This window comes from Echinops telfairi, unplaced genomic scaffold (assembly GCF_000313985.2).
Source record: "Echinops telfairi isolate 266 unplaced genomic scaffold, ASM31398v2 ScPeMD7_7424;HRSCAF=8462, whole genome shotgun sequence".
NCBI lineage: Eukaryota > Metazoa > Chordata > Mammalia > Afrosoricida > Tenrecidae > Echinops > Echinops telfairi.
The window spans coordinates 63600944-63616736 of record NW_022111324.1 but is presented as its reverse complement, the minus strand read 5'-3'; the positions used below and the strand labels follow the sequence as shown (position 1 = coordinate 63616736).

The 15793-nt window shown below is 38.7% G+C and overlaps 1 protein-coding gene across 1 annotated transcript in view; it reads left to right on the top strand.

Moving 5' to 3' along the window:
- The window catches only part of USH2A (usherin), a 949135-nt gene that overhangs the window by 250421 nt on the left and 682921 nt on the right, over nt 1-15793 (top strand). The gene's annotated exons all lie outside the window — the stretch shown is intronic.

Sequence of the window (15793 nt, the reverse complement as noted above, 5' to 3'; positions counted from 1 at the left end):
GTCCTCTATTTCAATTTTATAAATGTAGGGAATATCTTATTAATGTTAATGCAATGGGTAGTTTTTGCTTGATTCACTTAGAAAAAAATAGTACTATAAAACTTGATCACATGTATTGCTAATTAAATATTACCCAGCTACTTAGCATTTCATACCTTTTAAACTCAAAGTCTGTCTGGTGATAGCCCAACAGGCTGAATGACTTGGCTTCCATAATGTCCAGATATATTGAAGTTAAGAGACTCCTAAATGCATTTGAGATATTTATTAGCTATTAAAGTATCCCTTTCTGAATTTCTCCAAGAGCCCAATTGTATCGAACATTTTTCCCACTTCTAGAGAACTTTTTGGATTTAAATTATATTGTCCAGTTTGTTTCTTCAACACAAAGACTCCACATGTTTAGAAAGTGTATGTTTCATTGCTCTTGCTGTTATTGGTAGGTGCCAGTGAGTCGGTTCTGACCCACAATGCCCTTGTGTACAACAGAATGAACCATCACCGTGTCCTTTCAATGATTGCTACCTCTGACCCAATGTTGGGGTCAGTACGTCGTTGAGAATCTACCTCTTTTTTTCCCACCTTCTACCAAGCATGATGTCCTTTTCCAGAGATTGATCTCTCCTGAGAGCACATGCAAAATACATGACACCGATTCTCTCCATCCTCACTTCTAAGCAGCATTCTACCTGTACTTCTTTCAAGAAAGGTGTGTTTGGTCTTCTGGAAGTCCATGATATATTAAGTCTTCTTTGCCACCACCATAATTCAAATTCATTAATTCTTCTGCAGTAATATTATCAGTGTTCAGATTTCACATGCACATGAGAGTGATTGTAAACACCATTATTTTAGTTAGACAGTGACATCTTTACGATTTTACACTTGAAAGAGGCCTTGTGCAGCAGATTTTCCCAATGCAATACATCATTTAATTTCTTTTTTTTAAATCATTTTATTGGGTCTCATACAACTCTTACCACAATCCACACATACATAAATTGTGTAAAGCACACTTATACATTCGTTGCCCTCATCATTCTCAAAACTCACTTTCTGCTTGGGTTCCTGGAATCAGCTCCTCATTTTCCTTTTTCCCCTCTCCCCCCTTCCACGCTCCCCCTTCCCTCATATATTTTTTAATAATCATTTTATTAGGGGCTCATACAACTCTTCACAATCTGTACATACATCATTTGTGTCCAGCACATTAGTACATATGTTGCCATCATCATTCTCACAATAAAATGAAATCCTTGACAATTTCAATAATTTCTCCATTTATCAAAATGTGTTCTATTGGTCCAATTTTGAGGATTTTTTTCTTCTTTGCACTGAGTTGTAATCCATACTGAAGATTGCAGTCTTTGAGCTACATCAATAATTGCTTCAAGTCCTCATCCATTTCAGCAAGCAAAGTTGTGTTATCTATAAATGTTTTTTTTAATAAGCCTTCCACTAACCCTTTTGGCAAATTCTTCCTCAAATAATGTACATTCTCAGATTAATTGCTCATCATACAAATAGAAAAAGTATGGTGAAAGGATACAGTTCTTATACACACATTTCCTAATCGTATCCCTTGTAGTGTTTCCTTGTTCATTCCCATGACTGTCTTTTGATCTATGTATGGGTTGCACATAAGCACAATTAAGGGTTCTGTAATTCCCATTCTATTTAATATTATCCACAGAATGTTATGATCCATATAGTCAAATGTAGTTGAAAAATCTCTAAAACACAAGTGAACATCTTTCTGTATTCTTTACTTTCCGTTAAGATCCATCTGACATTATCAATGATATCCATTATTCCGTATCCTTTTCTGAATCTAACTCGAATTTCTGGCAGCTCCCCATCAATGTACTGCTGCATCTATTATTGAATTATCCTCAGCAAAATTTTATTTGTGCATGTTGTTAATTATGTTGTTTGATAATTTCTAAATTTTGTTGGATCATTTACTTTGGAGTGGACACAAATAGGAATCTCTCTTAGTTGGTCTTCCAAATTTCATGACATAGATTCAGGAATGCTTCCAGCACTATGTAAGTTTGTTTAACCATCTTAATTAATGTTCATCAATTCACAGAGCCTTGTTTTTCACTAATATTTTCAGTGCATCTTGAACTTTCCCCTCAATACCATAGGTTCTTGATCATATGATATCTCTTGAAATGATTGAATGCCCACTAATTGTTTTTTATATGATAGCTATAGATTCGATTAATCTTCTTCTTATTATTTTTGGATGCTTCTTGTATCATTCAATATTTTGTCCAAGGAGTTGTTCAATATAGAAAGTTGAGACTTCAATTTTTCCTTTAGTTTTTTTTCCAGCTTGCGAAATGCTGAGTGTATTCTTCCTTTTGGCTCTTTAACTTCAAGGCTTTGTGCATTTCGTTTTAATAGTTTACTCTGTCTTCTTGTCTGCCCTTGGAAATGGACCAAGCTCTTTACTTCATCATATCTGCTATTTGCTTTACATTATATTGCTATTTACATTCAAAAGCAAGATTCAGAGTCTCTTCTGAGATCCATTTTGGTATTTTCTTTTTGATAACCCCTTGTTTTCTTCATATGTGATGTTCTTTATGTAACCCCACACGTGTTTTGTAGTGTTTTGACATTTAATGTGAGTGTAATAATAGTGGTTAAAGAAACAGGATTTTACTATGAAAATAGATTTTAGGAGGGTTAAAGTTAAATAAAATGGGAATGATTATGAAAGAATATATGGGAGAAATAAACCAATTAATTTAGGCTTGGTTGTTTTATAGAAACACATCCCCGGTGCTTATACGCAGTCAGCAACTTAGATTGCTCCTCTGGAACTTAAGAATCATGTTGATTGTGGACCCTTCATTGAGATGAGAGTAAAACTATGACTGCTGGTGGGTCAGTGAAGGCTGAGAGAATCTAAGGGAGTGTCAGGATAGTCATGGAAAACAATCTGTTATCTCTAATTTTAAAACAAAAGTTTACTGAGGACACGTGAGAATGCTTACATTTTAGGAGGAAAGACGAGGAATAAAGGGAACAAACGTTCGAAAATGAACTTGGAGAGCACTGTATCATAAATGTCAAAGGAGGAGAGACTTTCTGTAATTTGCTAGGGGGGATTTTCTAGAAAGTGATTTGTCCTGTGATATGCTGTAGAAAAGAGACTGAAATGAATAGAGTGTGGAGTCACTTTAGATAGCTGTTTAGAGAAGTCAAGTCTGAGTCTATGGCAAAAGACCTAATTGTCATTTAAAACAAATGGTTGTTTTAAAACTGCCAGAACTTTCCTTCTACTTAGTTTACATTAAAATGCAGCATTAACCTATGCTCTGATGTTAACCTTTTACTTTTAGAAGGAATAAAAAATTTCAGTGTAGCTTAATGAGTAATATATTTTTGCCACGACTCGACTCTGATTCGTATCTGCCAAGCAGAAACTAAAGTCACCTGTGTGACAAAAGTAAGAACAAAATGAAATTTGCTTGCTGGTTGATTTATTATAAATCAAAGTTCCCAGAGATTTTTCAGTAAATGAGAAAAACCTACTAGTTTTCATTACTTAGAAAAGTTCACCTATTACAGAGCCTTTATTTTTAGGAGAAGATTAATTACATATGTTTGTTTGTTTTCTGAAAACTTCCCAATGGGCAAACATCTGGGTGGAACTCGTCAGCATTAAGTTATAGAAATATGCAGTGAGAAGAGTCAACGTTTTGTAAAGATAATTTTATTGGGGTCTCTTAGGGCTCTTATAACAATCCATACATCAATTGTATCCAGCATCTTTGTACATATGCCGTCATCATCATTTTCTAAATATTTACTTTCTATTTGAATCCTTGGTTTCAGCTCCCCCCCCCCCCTTTATGACAAGGGTAAAGGTCTGAATGGTCAAATGAATGGTATACCAAGCTAAATGCGGACGAAAGCTTGAGGATTTTTCCTGTCTGTTTCTTCTAGTAATAAAATTGCATTTGAAGGGCACATATATACTCTAATGAATTACAATGATTCCTGGGAAATTTAACTCCTAAGTCTAATTTAGTGAAGGGAGATCATTACAAGAAGGCCAAAAGACACCAGCAGCCTCTCAAGTTTTTTTTTTAACAGTACCCAACATTAGAAGTTATATTTCATCTCTGAGAAGGATCAACTCCTGAAAACTTATGCTTCCAAATGAAATCTCAGGTGTAACATTTTAAAAGACACTTGTGAAGACTTATTTGTCCTGATTTCATGAAAATGCTTGAGAGTTATAACTGGTTCTCTTTTGATTAGATGTTCTTTGAATTAAAAATAGGTGATAATTGGTGATATTTCTGACCAAATACTGCATTGCTGCTCCTTTAATTTGGGTGCCCATGACAAAGTCCGAGATCTGCCCGGATGGAGTCCCTGGTCCAGGAGGTGCAGCTCTGCCGCTCTCTGTGGTCACGTTCTCATTGTCAGCGGCAGCATTAGAATGGCTCCCGGGTGGGGGGAAATGAGCTGATGGACTGATGGCCTCTTTAGCATCCTTGACATGAGTTCCTTTAAGAACACCTTTTAATCTAGGAAATGTGTGTATTTCTACCATTTGCTAATGAAGCCGATGTAAACCTTTCTGGAAAGAATTTCGCTGTGGAAATCCACTCCTGGAGTAACAATGTGATCATTTTCTCTGCCTGTCATAAATTGACCTCCACATCACAATCTTTGAACTGCCCAGCTCCCATTAAACAAGTAATTAGTGATGCATTAAATTTTCTTTCTGAATCCAAAGTGCAATGTATAGGCTGTTAGCTGCTGGGTGGAAAGCACACATTGTTTTGCATGCGTGTACATACATCTTTTCATTGTGAATAGGATCCAGAGTGAGTAAACAAGCACTCTTAATATGTTAATTTATAATTTTAATTACAGTGATCTTGTATATATAGTCATTAGTGAATACTAATATAAATATTTTCTACCTTTTTATTCATAATGCATAAACCAATCATCCAGTTACTTCTCTGAGGTTGCCCATTTTTGTTTCATAATACAATCTTTGTTCTTAGTTATGAATACATTTGTTCCCTTCTGTCTTGAATAATCCCTCATTAAGCCAGTCACTTTCTGCTCCATGCTAAAAAGGAAAAATTATCATGCAAATGTGGCCTGCCATATTAAAAAGCACATTACAAACACTTTTGTTGCTGTCCTTCAATTAGTTTCCCTTCTTTGAATTTAATTCCATTTGTTGTTAAACTACTGACTTGATGTATGGACTTATGAATCTGAGGCTGCTGGCAAGAAAGTGGTGGTGGTGGTGGGGGGGGGATCAAAGCATCTTCGAAGAGCTGCCGAGGCGAGCTGAAATGAATTTGCCTCACCTTTGACAAGAATACTTGAGCAGCACTGGAATCCTCTGATGATTCAACTTGGCTAATTATCCAATTATTTATTTCAAGAAGAAAGACACTGCTTTTGAGTTTGAGAAGTGTAAAGCAATCTGAGAAATTTGGTAATGACAGATGACTTAAGTAACATGGAAGATAAACAGTATCTTTGCAAACTTGTCTCTCCCAGTTAATGGTGTTAATAGGAGGGTGGTGGAGGCCGAGTGTGGATCACGCTGGGGGCGCTGTACAGGGTGGGGGGACCGAAATGACTGACTATAAGCTTTTGTGCAATGTTTCAGCAGATATTTATTATGTTTATAATGATATCCTTGCAGTTAGAGATAACAAAAACGTTTTTAAGAAGTCTAACTCACAGGTATCAATATACGTACAAGGTTCAACTTCTCGGTTAGTTTACTTTGCTAAGCCTGCTCCCCTAAAAAGATCTAAGCCTTGTAAACAAACCAGACGTAGGGCACTATGAAACAGAATAGACTGAGCAGAGTCGGCATAGTCACTCACTCACAATGATGTCTCAGACCATGTGGTTTCTCTGTTCATGCTACAAGTGTGTGCTGCTGTTCTCATTATTCTGACCAAAGATTTCAAAAGCCTTTCTTCTTATTTGGCTTCAGTATTATAATAATATCCGTGCACCTGTATCAATGCTTTTTTGAGAATGAAGAGTAAAGAAAAAAACAAAACAAAACAGGAGACACAAAAAAATACTTTCAGTTACTAACAATGTTGTAACTAACATTGTAATTTAATGTAACACTTGAAAAATCTAAGAAATATCACTTGGTGTGGTAAATGATCATATATTGTGTATATGAGAAGTATGTTATATAGTTATATATAAAATATTTTTATATAAATATATTTATACATATATAACTCTGTATCTGATTCTACTATTAAAAATCACAATAAGTATCTGTAAAGGATCAGAATGGTCTGGTGCAGAAGGAGGCCCATGGGAGAGGGAGGTGGTATTGTACGCTATTGCCCCGTATGACCCCGGCCCCAGGGATGCCAGAGCACGGAGTGTTTTGGGGCAACCATCCTGTGTCTCAGTGTCATTGAAATCCTGGATGCACTGAAGTGTCTCTGTTTGTTTGTTTTGCTCTCTCCAAAGAGCTGATGCTACACTTTCAACCAACATGTCAAATTTCCATACCTCTTAAGCAATGTTTAAGTTGTATTCCTCTTGATTAAAAGCTTTTGGTTCAAAGCAATACTTTTTAATTGCCTAATGATATAAGTCAGTTCTTAGGAAAGAACCGCACATTTAGGAGTTCATTTGCAATATAACTGAAAAATTCATTGCATGGCAGTAAAACAATTTACTGTTAATTACAAGGAGAAGAATTTGCTGTAGCATGCTCACAGATTGCCATGAATCATGCAGCACTCCTAGAGATTTATAACAGATGTGTAAGTGGGATGAATTAGCAGGGTTTAATAACAGAGACACAAATCATGCAGACTTCAAGGAGCTTTAATTGATATACTAGAATGTGACGGGCATGAATCACTCAGCCATTCACCAGCACTGTAACATATGGTCAGCTCAATATGCTGCATCTTAAATCGGTTGGTGAGTCGTTGCTTGTCCCATATGGTGAAAGCAATATATTTTTCATGATTAAAAAAATACACCCATTTTTTTAAAGAAATATGATGGCAAAGCATGTATGTTATTGAACAGCCTCCCGAATGCCAAACTGCTGTTTACCCCCTCAGGCTTTTAATGCTTTTTTTTCTTTTTAAACATGGCAGCTTCCCAAAATAAAGAGTGGCTACTATTTGTAATACTAGATCCTGGTGGCATTTTGAGGACTAAATCAGTGTTTCTTGGCACATTTGATGCCCCAGCAGAACCTATAGAAAAGCACAGCTGACAGTAACTGTGGTTGTCAGGGAGCTCCTTTAGACGTGGAGAAAGCAAAGAAAATGAAAGGAAGGATGTCAATGTCAAGAGCAGTGCTGGGATGTCGGGATGTACAAAGAGAATGACAATCTGAGTTACATAGGGATGCTCTATTTAGCAGGGCAAAAGCGTGGCTGTGTTCATACCATGACCCCTAATGTAACTATCAACGGCATCATTTTATTCTAACCTTTTAATTAAATATTCAATTCTTCCTAAGAATTTGAAGGAAAACCCTGGTGGGCCACGACCTAGATGGCAAGAACAGTTCCTTTCCATCCCTAGAGAAGGTTTCCATGTGTGAGGACAGCCATCCCGGTGAAGGCCAGTCACCGCTCACCTGCGAACATGTGTCCATTGGAACCAGTATCTGGCAGCTTTAGGAAAAGCTTTTGCACCACTAGTTAATCTGACAGGCTTGAAAAAGCAATATTGCAGCCTTAGAATTGTGGCTGCCAGAATTTAATGTCAACAATTAAAATTTATTTTGATCCTTACCTAGTGTTTATTACTGTTTGTATACACAACAGACCTTACTAATACAGAGATGCACTATTAGATGGAATTACCATCTGTTCAGAGTGAAAAGCTGGCATCTGTCTTAGATTCTAAAACTAAAATGATATTATTTCTAACAAAACAAAATTAACTGCTTTTTACTCACCAACTTTAATGTTGGGTGCATGGATGCACCCAAGGAAAAAGAACCCCCCACAAAGGGGGTGAGGCTGGGGGGTTGTGAAGTAAGTCCTGACCTCTGTCTCCAGATCTGCCTTTAGCTAGGGCACGTAAGCAGGAGCGCTGTTGGCTTTTTTCTTGGGCTGAAGCAGCGTGGCGACAGCAATCTCTGAAGACGCAGCTGTACCTTGTACTAAGTATATATCCATCGGAAGGCACCAGAGCCAGCCAACGAGAATACCTGAAATATGAGCGAGTGCCTCAGCGAGCCTACAATGTGAGATACGTTTTGGCAGATGTGCCCTGAAGAAATACCGGAAAGTACACTCACCTACGGCCGGTGAACTCAAATCCCACCCTATAGGGTAGAGCAGCACTCACCCAGCGAGCTTCCAGCACTGCAGTGTTTATAGAAATAGACGGCCAGGCCCTTCTCCCCGAGGAAGAGCTAGTGGGCTTGAACCACCAGCCTTTCAGTTATCAGCTTAAATGCAGCACCATCAAGGATCCTGGAAAGATGAGCATTAGGCAAAGATGTAGCTCAGCAAAGTTGGCTCCATGCTACAGTGATGCCTGAGGAAAATACAAATGCTATCTTCTATGTTAGCCTGTTCTCAAGCCACCCCGCCACTGGCATTGACATACTTAGAAGATTTATATGCAGACCTCCTCCTTTTTCCAGCCTAAGTATTTTATTTAAAAGGTCTCCAGCGCTCTAAAGTTAGAAATTTTGGAGTACCAAGGACAATGGTAGTTTGAATGCTGGTGTTATAACGATCCGTGATGCAACTTTCTGAGAAGCCAGACTTCCATTCTATATATCACAAAATAATAAATTGTGTCACACCAGCATTTAATGCATGTACACAGTGCATTAACTGTAACTGTAGTACATTTATTTGTGCTGGAGGAGACTTGAAAATGATTAAAAAATCAATACTTTGCTGTCAGAGAAGCAAGTGTTACGATGCATTTAAGTAGTTAATTGCATAAGCCCCATAAAAGCTTCAAGTTGGGGTAGCAGGAATGCCATAATTACAGTCCAAGCAGCTACCACTTATTAATGGGGGACTTAAGGGAACAGTGGTTGCTGTCATCATGGCTTCTATATGCACAGTTCAGGAATAATGGATCGTCTTCTGCCTTTTCATGTAGGATGCTAGTTGTGTGCAAATTACTGATGACCACTGGAATGATAGCTGGTTAAGATCGTGTTTGTTCACTACGGGGTGATTCTCCCAAGGTCCCTAAGAGTAGTGCTTTCTGCTTGCTTATTATGTCATAGAAATGTGGGGAAATTGCAAATGCCACACTGGGTAAAGAACCGAGGGGCTCCAAACGGAAGCGTGGAAGGCAGAGGGGACTCTGAATGACTTCCTGGAAGCCTGGTGACTCGTTCTATTCAGTGACTCATTCTGGTTCATTAGCTGAGGAGCACGGCTTGAAAAGATTTGACTGCAGAATTTTAATTTTAAAATTATGTCTGCCATGAACTTTAACAAAAGAGCTACCTGAGAAACAGACACGAGTCACTGAATGGACCGGTGTTCCATGCGAACGAACTAAAAACCCGGTCTAGAACCTAAATGCTTTTCTTTCCAGATCAGGCCCTATCCTCTCTGGCTGGGGACTAGAAGCCATAGAAGTAGGAAAATCGTGTTCTTTTCCCCTTAGTTAAAGAAAAAACTTGCGTAAAAGGCAATTGGCTTCTTCTAAGTTCTCTGGAGAAGAAAAATGCATCTCAGTTTGAGCTATTCTAAAGTCCGAAGACAGAGTTGGTTTTTCCTCATCGATCCTTTTTGCTTGCTGGATGCCCTTGAGTCCCCTCCACTTCGAGGTGACCTCTGTGCAGCAGGGAGAACATGCCTTGGTCTGGCGCCCTCACACGTGTTGTGAGGCTGGAGTCCGTTGTTGCAACCCCTCTGTCAACCCATCTTCTGGGTTCCTTCCTTTTTGTCACTGGCTCTTTTGGGGTTTTTAATAAGCATGAGGCCCCTCTCCAGGGACTGGTCCCTCTGAGGAGCATTCTGGCAAGACTTCTAAACCAGATTTCCTTGTGCTTTTTGCAGTCCATGGTGCACCCAATGGTTTTCGTCATCACTATTACCCAAATGCATCACTTCTTATTGGTCTTGATTCATGGTCCAGTTTCCCTATGCCTGTGAGGTGATAGAAAATACCAGAGCTTCATCCTCAAAATGACAGTTTCACTTTTAAATGTTTTTGTTTTCTTCAGAAGATTGGCCCAGTGCACAGTGTCCCCTGATTTCTTGTCTGCCGCTCCGTGGGCGTTGTTTGCCCTTTCAAGGACAATGAGATCCATGGCAATTTCCGTATTTCTCCGGTTACTGTGGTGTTGCCTCTTGTAGTTCTGTGGTGAGGATTTAAAGACGGTTCCCACATCATCTGTACGGAAGACTGTAGTCTTTGATCTTTATTACTAAGTGAAAATTCTCACTTTCAGCAAGCGAGATTATGTCATGTGTATATCACAGGTTGTTAAGGAATCTACAACTAATCTTACTCCAATATCCTTCTTCATATAGTATTGCTTCTGGGATTATTTGCTCATCATAGAAATTGAATAAGGCACATCTTTCTTGATTTTAAAATGTGATCCCTCTGTAGTGGGGAGAGAGCGAGAGAGCGAGAGGGGAGAGGGGGGAGGGGAGAGAGGAATGAGGAGAGAGGAGAGAGGGAGAGGAGAAGAGATTGATTTACTTCAAGGAAATGAATGGCTCAAGCAATGGCGAGAGCCGGCAAGCCTGAAATCCCTAGACTAGAGGCTTCTACTTCTACTGGATTGATGGGCGCTGTTGCCCTCGAGTCTTTTGGGACTCATGTTGACCCTACAGAAGAAAGTACAACTGTCCCATAGGGTTTCCCAAACTTTAATCTTCATAGGGACAAGCTGCTCCATGGTTCTCCCTCTTCCTCCCCTGGAGGGAGCAGCTGGTGAGGCTGCCTGTCTCAGGACAGGCAGCCTGGTGGCACAGCTAAGGACCTGCTTAGAAAGGTCGGGTGATATACCACCCAAAATTAGCAGACGGAAGCCTTACAGATCACAACAGAATAATGTTCCATACAGTGCAGGAAGCCAAGTTTCCCAGGTTGGAGGGCACTCAAATACACCATGAAGATGGCAGGGCCAGGCCGTGTTTTGCTCTGTTTTACATGGGAGGTCATCCTGAGTCAGACCCACCTCTATGGCAGTTAACAACAACAAAACCAAAATCCGTTATGTAAATGACTTTAAAAAGCAGTGTTAAGGAATTCACTGACAATTTATATACATTTTGTAGTTGAGAACGCCGAGCCAAATGCAAGTAAAGTGATTTCCTAAAATCTTACAGAATTGGAAATTAAAAAGTAATATTTTTGTTAAAGTGGAATTTCCTTTCTATGTTTTTTCATGTTGTATCTTAATTTACTCTTTTATAAATAAAAATTCATTAATAACATGTATTTGTGTCTTTAATATCTTCATTTCAATAATTTGACAAAAATCGTTTTGATCTCTCAATAACCATGTTTGTCTAGTGTATTTTCGTTCCTTCTTTCCCTCCTTTTCGCCTGCCTTCCTGCCTGCCTGCCTGCCTTCTCTCCTTCCTTTCCTCCCTAATTCCATTTCGTCCCCCTTCCTTTCTTGCTTTTTAAGTAAGAGAATAAAAAAATATCCTCTTTTCACTCATTCTCTGGCGTTGACTTCGTAAGATAGTCTAACAGTTTTGGTGGAATAATTCCCCTATGAATTTGAAAGAAATGCCCTACTGCCCACTGGTGTGTAGACCGTCACCACTGATTTGAATGGACTCTTAATCTAAAGCAGCTGCTTTTCAACCTGAGAGTCGCGACCCCTTTGGGGGGTCGAAGGACCCTTTCACAGGGGTTGCCTGATTCATAACAAAAGCAAAATTACAGTGATGAAGTAGCAATGAAAATAATTTTATGGTTGGGGGTCACCACAACATGAGGACCTGTATGAAAGGTTGCAGCATTAGGAAGGTTGAGAACCACTGATCTAAAATGACCTTAGTGATCATAATAATTTACTAAGAAAGGTATTTAAAATAAAAACATATTTTAAATGTTTTGATCAGTTGCTGTGTAGTGTGTTCTGATTCCTGCTGGTACCAGGTACGAAGAGGAGAAAAGTACTCCACAGGGTTTCCAAGGTTATGAACTCGTAGCAGCAAAACACCAGACCTGTTCTACAATGTGCCTGCGGATAGATTTGAACAGTCAGCCTCTGGCACTCAATTTTTATAGGTGTTAAAGAAATAAGCTGTTGGAATTTCATTTTGATTGAATTTACATCTCTTATTAGGCAGCATTCTTGGGTTGTGCTATCAGTGAGGAGAGGATTCTGAGTGCTACTCTGAAAACGTCATCATTATCCCCGTATGGATGGGTAATTGACATAATCTGGACTTGTACCCAGATAGTCCCGGAGGAAGAGGTTGTTTTATAAAAAAATAATGAAATCCTTCCATTATCAAGTTCAGTTAGCATGCTAATCCTATAATTTGTGGTTTTCTATTTATCCATATCAGCGATGTCTAATAAGGTAGCCATGTCTCATACAAGCCTATTTTAAGTTTTGTTAAAGGAAATATTTCATATCTCATTCTCCTAAGTCACATGCCAAATGCTTAATAACCATATGAATGTAGTGTGTACTGCATCAGAAAATAAGGATTTAGAACATTTCTATCACTGTAGGACATTTTATTAGTTGTCTGGGCTAGGTGGCATGTTTTCCAGAAATCTCACAAGCTAAGACAACTACTGCCTTTAAGTCAATTCCCACTCATAGCAACTCGATGGATCTTTACAGGAGCAGGCAGCTTCAACTTTCTGCAGCTGAGTGTTTAAAAGTTCCAGAACACTAGGCAAACTTAAATATAATTTAGGCGCCAACCCAGAATAATCTCAAAAAAATTACTGTGTCTTCCTAAATAGCACATTTTGTAAAATAGAACATTATTTTCTATTTTATTGTCAAGAATCTTAGACAATAACCACCCACAATTTTGCTTACAGCTGAGAATGGCTTGCTGGAATTTTTATACAATAATCTGGAATGGCAAACTGGAAAAAAAAAAAAAGCTTCGTGGGAGAAAACATTTCTGGATGATTTAGTCTTTTGTTTGGGTATATTTTAGAGAAGGTTCATTGGTTGTAGAATGAAATCTTTGAGAACCCACCATTTAGCAAATTCTTGGCATGTAATACTAAGGGCAATCATGCATATAACTTAATGATTCATATATATTTATATTTGTAAAATATCACATGGTTGCAGTGGCAGAAGAACAGAATTGTTAATTATCTTTTTAAGTTGATGAACTTTTTTGCTCAGTGCCTAGCCATTTTTACTGAGTTAAAATAGAATCACCAGTAACTGTTTCTTTTTGGAATGCTGGCCAAAGCTTCTAGAAAGTTCATAAATTATAATCCTAGTCTATTTTATAGTGGATTTCCTTCCAAGGTTTAAAGGTGCTCCTTCTTGTATTAACATCATTCTAATTATGTTATGGAAACAAGCAATGTTATCCTGTCTGTGGGAAGCTTCCTTGAACAAGTGCAGCTTAGCCCACAGCCTTAGTGTGGGTCCTTCATGAGTACGCTGGTGATTGTGGCAGTTCTGTTTCCTCCACTTCTCATCTCTAAGCCTGCGAACACAAACACCCGGTGCTAGTTGCTGTTGGTTGGTTCGTGGTGGCATCTGTGTGTTACCTTTTGCGTTGTTAATAAAAAGAGTATTAGCTATAAAGAAGTCCTTGGTCTCGCATACTTCTATCATGAAATAGCCAGCTTCATTTCTATCACCAAGGCCTATTTCCAACATCTATTCCCTCCTCTTTGCTTTCAACGTTTACATTCCAATCTCCAATGATTACATCTTGATGACATGTTTATTCATTTTCATGCTCAATACCTGGGTAAATTTATTCCATTTCTTCATCACTAGCTTTAATGGTTGGCTTATAAATATGAATAATAGGTGGATTGATGGATTTCACTTTATGTGGATAGATGTAGTCCTATCACAGACAATAATGCACTTCAAGATAGAGAGTGAAATGTTCTTTTTGAGGATGAATGTGACACCATTCCTCTTGAATCTATCATGCCAGCGTAGTAAACTCTGTGATTTTCCGATTCAAAATGGTGAAATTCCAGTGCATTTCAGTTCTCTAAACTTGGGATGTTGATCTTTATCTGCTTCATTTTGCTTTTGAGGACTTCCAGTATTGCCAGATTCTTATGTTGTACATTCAAAGTTCCAATCATGAATAGATGTTTGCTGCGGAGTCTCCTCCTCTTGAGCCATGCCCCGTCAGCAGACTAATGTCCTGAGCTTTGCTCCATCCATATCATTTTGGTCGACTCTTCTTTGAGAAGGCCACTCTTCCGCAAACGTATTTTGATTACCTTCTGACTCAGCTGCTGGCACTGTGTGTAGCACGGTTCTGCCGCTATGTTCAGTATCTGACCGTGTGCTGATTCTGCCCATAAAGTTTTCATTGACTAATTCCTAAACCTGGACAGATTAATCATCCTTCATAGTCTATTCTTAGTCTGGAAGCTCTCCAGACCAATTCACGTTGGGTGACTCTGCTGGTATTTGGAAAACTGTGGCATAGCATCACAGCAACACACACATCACAACAGCACCACAAAAGGACAGACAACTGGTAGAAATACTGCCTCGTCCTGTGTTATATGCTTGATTTCAGTAAATACTGAAATCTCCTGCTAACGGCCAGTGCGTCGATCCTTCTCACGGACGTTTCCCTTCATTTTGTTTGTCCCTTTACTTTCCCAAACATGATGGCCTTTTCTAGTAATTTTCCTAATGACGACATGCCTAATGTAAGTGGGAAGTACTCTCATCCTTCCAACTTCTAAGGAACATTTTAGTTATATTTTTTCTAAGGTTGACTTATTCACTCTTTGGTCAGCCATGTTATATTCAGTACTCTGCCAATCCCACGATTCAAATGTGTCATTTTTTCGTTTACCTTGCTTTTTCTTAGACACACACAGTGGGTATGAATCTGAGATTTTACCTCTAAGTGTATTTGACATGGCTTTGTTTTATAGACATTAAGCATACAAAAACATTTAAAAACAACCCAAACTCAAAACAAAAGCTCCATTTTCAATAACTCAGTTGTAACTCTGTTCCCCCCTTTTCATCAACTTGTAAAGGACCTTAATCTTTGTCATTCCTGGGCTTCCTCAGTTCCAAAGAATTACCAGCATTCCAGGACTTTTAATGCTCAAGGATTGCAAGAGCACTGGGCACTCATTGCCCAGCACTCAGATCAGGGCTGAAGGTGGGTCCCTACAGGACCAGGGGCCACTCTCCTCCTGACAGGCCTGAGCCTGCCTCCGGTCTCTTCTTCCTGGAGCCCTTTTTAACGGATGAAATCAAAGGATGCTCTTGAAGATCTGCTCTGCTTAGCCTTCCGATTTTATTTTATTTCATTTCGTGTAAGCCAGCAATGAAACCTCAAAAACCAGAGATTTACACATAAATGACTTTCTGACTTAAAGACATAAATAAATACAATTTGGCAATCTTGGATCATATTTCTTGGATCACTCATTGCCTGGAAGAAATTGGTGACAATCCACACAACCACATTTTTTTTGATTCCACACTGCTCTTTGCTTTTTTTACACTCCCATTTAAAAAAAAAAAATTATTGGGTGCTCATACAATTCTTATCACAATTCATACATCCATCCATTGTGTCAAGCACATATGTACATTTGTTGCCCTCATCATTCTCAAAACATTTGC